The sequence below is a fragment of the Mustela erminea genome, chromosome 12 (assembly GCF_009829155.1).
Source record: "Mustela erminea isolate mMusErm1 chromosome 12, mMusErm1.Pri, whole genome shotgun sequence".
Classification (NCBI taxonomy): domain Eukaryota; kingdom Metazoa; phylum Chordata; class Mammalia; order Carnivora; family Mustelidae; genus Mustela; species Mustela erminea.
In genome coordinates, this window is record NC_045625.1 from 47,181,620 (window position 1) to 47,187,831 (window position 6,212).

Sequence of the window (6,212 nt, forward strand, 5' to 3'; positions counted from 1 at the left end):
CATGTTTAGATCTGTTTGGAACAGGTGGCAGATGAGAACCTCACTTCTGGATATTCTCACTCTATGTAACGTATGAAAGGCTTTGAGGTGTCCTGTTTCACTCAGATTTCCCATACTATTTGCTCACTTGAACTTTTCTTGTCAGTTTCTTTGATATCCTGTGTAGTTACTGTCCTGCATAATAGACTTTGAGAAACACTAATTTAGACTTAACTGTCTTGCTATCCCAGAGTTTACGTTGTTTTTAGCACAAAGATACTACTAGACCAATAGAGCATTTTAAACAAATACCTTGAAGTTTTACTCACTTGAGTATTTTCCGTACATTCTTACTCTACCCAATCACTTCCCTTAACATAAGGGCTCCAAGGTGCCTAAGGGAATGTACCAGGAGGAATTTCCTTTTCTGGCTTCTGTCTGTTTTCTCCACATTTTATGGTCCATGCATTGAGTTTTAGTACCTCAAATCTCCTTGAGATTAGAGCTGAGGGGGGAAAAAGACAACATCTTAGAAATAAGAGAATAGAAAGAGGACTGATATTTTGAAATTTATGTATTCACAAACATGAATTTATCCATCAGACATAAGGAATCAGGAATCCGGGGTGCCTGGGTGGCTCAGCTGGTTAAGCCTCTGCTTTCATGGTCCTGGGGTCCTGGGATGGAGCCCCTGCATTTAGCTCCCTGCTCGGCAGGGAGTCTGCTTCTTTCTCTCCCTCTGTCTGCTGCTCCCCCTGCTTGTGCTCTCTGTGTGTGTCAAAGAAGTAAATTAAAATTCTTGGGGGGAAAAAAAAAAGAAGCGTGACTCCTCCACATACACAGCCCCAATCACTAGCATCATACTCAAAGGTAAGCTTGCGTGTGGAACGTATGGAACCTCCACATTCTCACCCTTCAGATTCTGAACTAGTAAAGAATCCATAAATAGCAAGGCTGTCAGAAGATTCACAATTCCACCCTGATAAAATAAAATTTTATAGTAAATGTGAAGAAGGTGTATATTACTGCTGCTCAGAAACCACAAGCTGAACTTTGCCACTGACATTATAGTAGCCACTTACAGTGGCCAAAGGCTGTGAAACTAACTGCTGAAGACATTCTGTTTCCAGCTCAGCTGCCTTCAGCATGGAATACCGTATTTATTACTGCAGTATAATAATAGTTACATTATTACTGGGCTAGGTAGAGGCAAATTATCCTCATTGGTGGTACAATGCAAAAGACATTCTACAGAAGTTGGTATGTGGGATAAGAACCCCAGCCTACATACCAATTTTCATGTGGTGTCAATTATCTAAAATGGTCTCAGTAGAAAGCTAAAGAATACTAATGCAGGGGAAACATATCCAAAGGCAAACCCAAAGGATAATAAACACAAGGAGATCAAACAAACCTGACAGGAGATATTATTGTTTGAACTATTGGCAATTTTTCCCCTAGACCTCTGGTTTCCAACCACAGTCTACCTCATCAGAGCAAAGGGCAAAGAAATTCCAGTGGAATTAACTCAAAATATTTCTGAGCATAAGAAGCGCATGAAGCAAATCTCTGATATAAACTCTGTATTAGCTAAACAATATGTTAATATATCTTTTAGTATGTAGTTCAGGCGGTTTCCAAGCTTGTTCACTTAAAGAATAGTGTCCATGATCTATAACCTCACATCCCAGTCTGGTGGCTGAATGAAAAAAACATTCAGTTGTAGAAAGATCAAATGCAAATATAGATAGGACTTTTGTACTTGTATTAAGGAACAGATGTTTTCCTTGGAGCAAATAATCTCACTTCTCAACTTTTGCATTTGTGAGGTGAGAAAGTCATACTAGATATTATTTAAAATTCTTTCCATTTCAATTGGAATGATGTAATAATTCTATTTGCTATTGTTTTTCTCTCGTTATTAGAAAAGTAGTTATTTCCAAACATCACAATACAGACCAGTTGTATTGAAATCTTCTAATGAGACTTGTAAAAACACAGAATCTTAGTCTTTGCCCCAGAGATTCTGATTTAGCAGGTCTTGGGTAGGATTCAAGGTTGTGCAGTTTTTCAAAGTGACACTCACCGTAACATGTGGCCAGGCTTGAGAATCACTGACCTATACCTACCACAGCCACAGGAGTAAAATCAATATTTCTCATTTGGAGCAAACCTTTAGGATGTTCCCATTGCTAATAACAGAAAAATTGTCAATTTGATTTAGACAATAAGGGAAATTTACCATCTCAGGTGAGTGGAAGCTTAGAAGTTGAGCAGACTTTTTTGTTCTCCTTTAGTCTGATTTGGTAGCTCTGTCTGCCTCTGAGATATTTTCAGCCCCAGACTTTCAGCAAGTCTCTTTGTCTCCTGGTTTTTGTTTTGTTTTGTTTTGTTTTTTGCTGGGGTGGAGAGGCAGCAAGGGGAGAGGGGCAAGAACTCTTTTCCCAAGGCTTCCCTGCAGCCTTGCTTTGCATTTTTGTTGATCAGAATTGGATCACATGCTCATTCATAAATTGATTATTAGCAAAGATCATGGCATTTCATAGATCCAATGGTTCTCAATCTTGACTGAACATTGGAATCACTGGGAAACGTTTAAAAATAAGAGTATCTATATCCAAACTCCAGAGTTTCTGACTTAATTGGTCTCGGGTATGGTCAGGGCACTTAGTGTTAAAAATTTTCCAAGGTGATTCTAATGTATAGCAAAATTTGAAAACCATTGTTTTAGATTAATCATCTGGAGATGAAATACTGCTGGGGAGTCAACTACCAGGACCACTAAAATCCTTTAAAATCCCTTAAACAAAAAGAGTTTCTTTTTTTTTTTTTTTAAGTTAACATTTAGAAAACTCTTACCAAGTTGTTAGCACTGGTTTTGGTAAAGCTTTACAAAATTATTACTGAAAATGTTTCCATCATTACAGTTTCCTATAGCCACTTTCAGGGACCTTAAGGACTTCAATGTCTTTAAGGGTCGTAACATGGCATTACTATTGCCAGCATTTTCTAAATTTCTGCAGAAACACATTCAGGTAAGCAGACAAAAAGATTTTCTACCTTATACCAGTGTTACAATTGCTAAAAGGCTTAAAGGCTTACCCAAGGTAAAACCAAATAGAAAGTGCCAGACACGTGTATATTTGACTCAATCTAATGTGCTTTCTACCATGAGACCCCTACTTGTGTGTCTAGAGTCAGTGTGGAAAGGAAGAGAGTCATGCAGAAAGCATTGTAACTTATCCTTGGTGACTCCAACAATATCTACATCTAAATGACTTCAGTTTGCTATAGTGGTTAAGGGGGGATAAGTAAGCCAAGTAAATAGGTATAACAAAAACGAGTCACATCATAGGATGGCAAAAGGTGGATTAAAAATCACAGAAAATGTTAATTTTTGCCATAATATACCAAGATATCATCATAAGAAGAACATGTTCTTTGATATGTACAGAGAACAAATTCTCCTTCTTTTAGAAAATCTCTTCTATAGGGTCACCTGAGTGGCTCAGTCAGTTTAGTATCTGACTCTTGATCTCAGGTCAGGTCTTGATCTCAGGTCTGTGAGTTCAAGCCCTATGTTGGGCTCCACACTGGGCATGGAGCCTACTTAAAAAAAAAAAAAAAAAATCTCTTCTGTAAAAATCTCCTGGTGAAACTTGACAGGCTCTATAAGGCAGCAAAGACCTCAGTAAGGAGGGAAGAAAACAGTAGATTTTTTACATGGTCTTTAAAATATATACTTTCCCAGGGCCCCTGGGTGGCTCAGTCATTAAGCATCTGCCTTGGGCTCAGGTCATGACCCCAGGGTCCTGGGATGGAACCCAGCATTGGGCTGTCTTCTCTGCAGGAAGCCTGTTGTCCCTCTCCCACTCCCCCTGCCTGTGTTCCCTCTCTCACTGTCTCTCCCTGTCAGAAAAATAAAAAAATTCTTTAAAAAAAATATATAATTAAAAAAATAAAAATAAAAAATATGCTTTCCCAAAAGTAGTCATAGAGTTTAGGAAACTGGCTTTTAACCAAGAGAAAACTGTCCTGGGCTATTTGTAGACCTGAGATTACCAAGTGGATTTTCCTAACTATACATTTACTTTATGTTTACAAGTTTGAATTTTTCCGCTTGCATTTTATAACCATTCACGTTTTCATAAATGTAAATCAAAATGCCTTTCTTGGCCTATTAGATGGTGCAACCTTTGTTTTGGCCTCATTTTAGACAGTTATAATCAAAATGTTGAAAATTCTCCCTCTCAGGTTTCAAAGAAAAAAAAATAAGATAAAAAGTTGTAATTCCTTAGGCTAGAATGATTTCAGCAAAGGAGCTATGATTAAAGTTTAACAAATCAGGAAGAAAAAAAGAAGGGTAGCTATAAACTCATTCACTTATTAATAAAACCCTTCCATTAAAGTTAGGAGGTATCCCCTTAAAACTTCAATAGATATCATGTGGGACCTTCAAATTAAATACTATCATGTAGCTTATATAAATGTTTGAACTTTTGTCAGCTTAAAGAGTAGATATAGGCTGAATATATGGTTCTGAGAAGGTTAGATAAATTCCTTAATGACTGTCACTCATTAGCAGTCACTACATAGATAGCATTGTTCCCTCCTGAGGAAACCATCCACCTCGTATTCATTCGACAAGCTACAAACATCAATGGACCACCAACCCTGAGCTAAGGGCTGTATTGTTGGAGAGATGTTATATAGTAAAGGGACAGAGTCCCCCTTTGTGCAAAATCATAGCAATCTGCTTAATGTAGGAATTAAGGCACAAGTGATTAAATAGACTCCTTTAACCGAGCACCTATTGTGTGATGGGCAGTGTATTCAGTGCCTTGTACACATTGTTCCTAAGTCTCAAAGTAACTCTGCAAGTCAAGTATTATTCCAACTTTACAGAGGAAACCACCGAAGCTCAGAGACATTGAAGGGTTTATTTGACACGGACCTGGCTGCTTCTGGTTAGGTGAAAACCAGGGCTTATCAAATTGTGTCATAAAGAAACACGGTGGGATTTTTTGTTCATGGTATATTTCTGAGATTAAAAAAAAAAAAATAGCATAAAAGATTGTATTTCCTCCAGAATCAGTGACCAAAGCACAGCTCGAATACCTGTCATTCAGCAAATTATTAAATGAGTCATCTTTACTCCTTTTCCCAGGCTAGAATCCAAAAAACCTTCTCAGCATTTTAAAATGAGGAGGGTGTCAGTTTGAGATTAAACTCTGCCCACATCAGTTAACTGCATGTACGTTCAGCGTCTGCTGACTCTCTAGTTGATTATAATCAGAATCTTCTAGTCACTACATAAGGGGCAAATACCTTTGTTATATAGTCATAAAGCTTTGTTCTTCTAACATCTTTATAGCAGTTGCATGGACAAGTGACCTAATGTGCCCTCAGGACTTTTCTTACAAGATTAGTGTTGGTTAAATGAGAAAATATGTTTAAAGCACTTAGCATTATGCTTGAAACATAATAAATCTGTGCTGTATAGCAGCTATTATAGCTGAGAACCAGTCAGGACATCTCTCACTTCTATTCCTTTCCTCCAGCCCCACCACCACATACACCGAGACGTTTAAGACTCAGAGTTCCATTTTAGGACTGAACCACTCAGTATGTTCAGTGGGGTATAGGTTGAAAGAATGAAGAGATTACCCCTACAGTTTGGGTCCATCAAGATAGAAAAATCTTTCAGTAACCAGATAATAAATCACCAGTGCTCCTATTATAGACACAGCATTCACTATATTCTCCAATTTCCAGTAAATCATCCTTTTGCTTAAGAAGAGTAGTTGAGGGGCGCCTGGGTGGCTCAGTGGGTTAAGCCTCTGCCTTCAGCTCAGATCATGATCTCAAGGCCTTGGGATCGAGCCCCACATCAGGCTACCTGCTCATTGGGGAGCCTGCTTCCCTTTCTCTCTCTCTGCCTCTCTGCCTACTTGTGATCTCTGTCAAATAGGTAAATAAAATCTTAAAAAAAAAAAGAAAAGAAAAGAAAAAAGAAGAGTAGTTGAACCTTAGCTTTATTTCGGGATGAGGAATCTAAAACACACAGAGGCTGTATGATTTACTCAAGGACTCACAGGCAGAAAAGGCTGGAATTGAATTCACACCTCCTGATTGTAGGTCATGGGCTAATCTTCCTAAAACATGGATCTGAGATGATCAGTCACTTGCTCGCATTTTTCTTGGTTTGGTATTACTTGTTGAATGCAATTCAA

General features: G+C 38.2%; 1 non-coding gene across 1 annotated transcript; it reads right to left on the reverse strand.

Annotated features, from left to right (window-relative positions):
• Positions 1–2,908: 2,908 nt before the first annotated feature.
• On the reverse strand, positions 2,909–3,042 carry LOC116571258. Its single transcript, XR_004277816.1, has one exon. It is a non-coding gene; the product is annotated as a small nucleolar RNA SNORA33 (small nucleolar RNA).
• Positions 3,043–6,212: the final 3,170 nt, after the last annotated feature.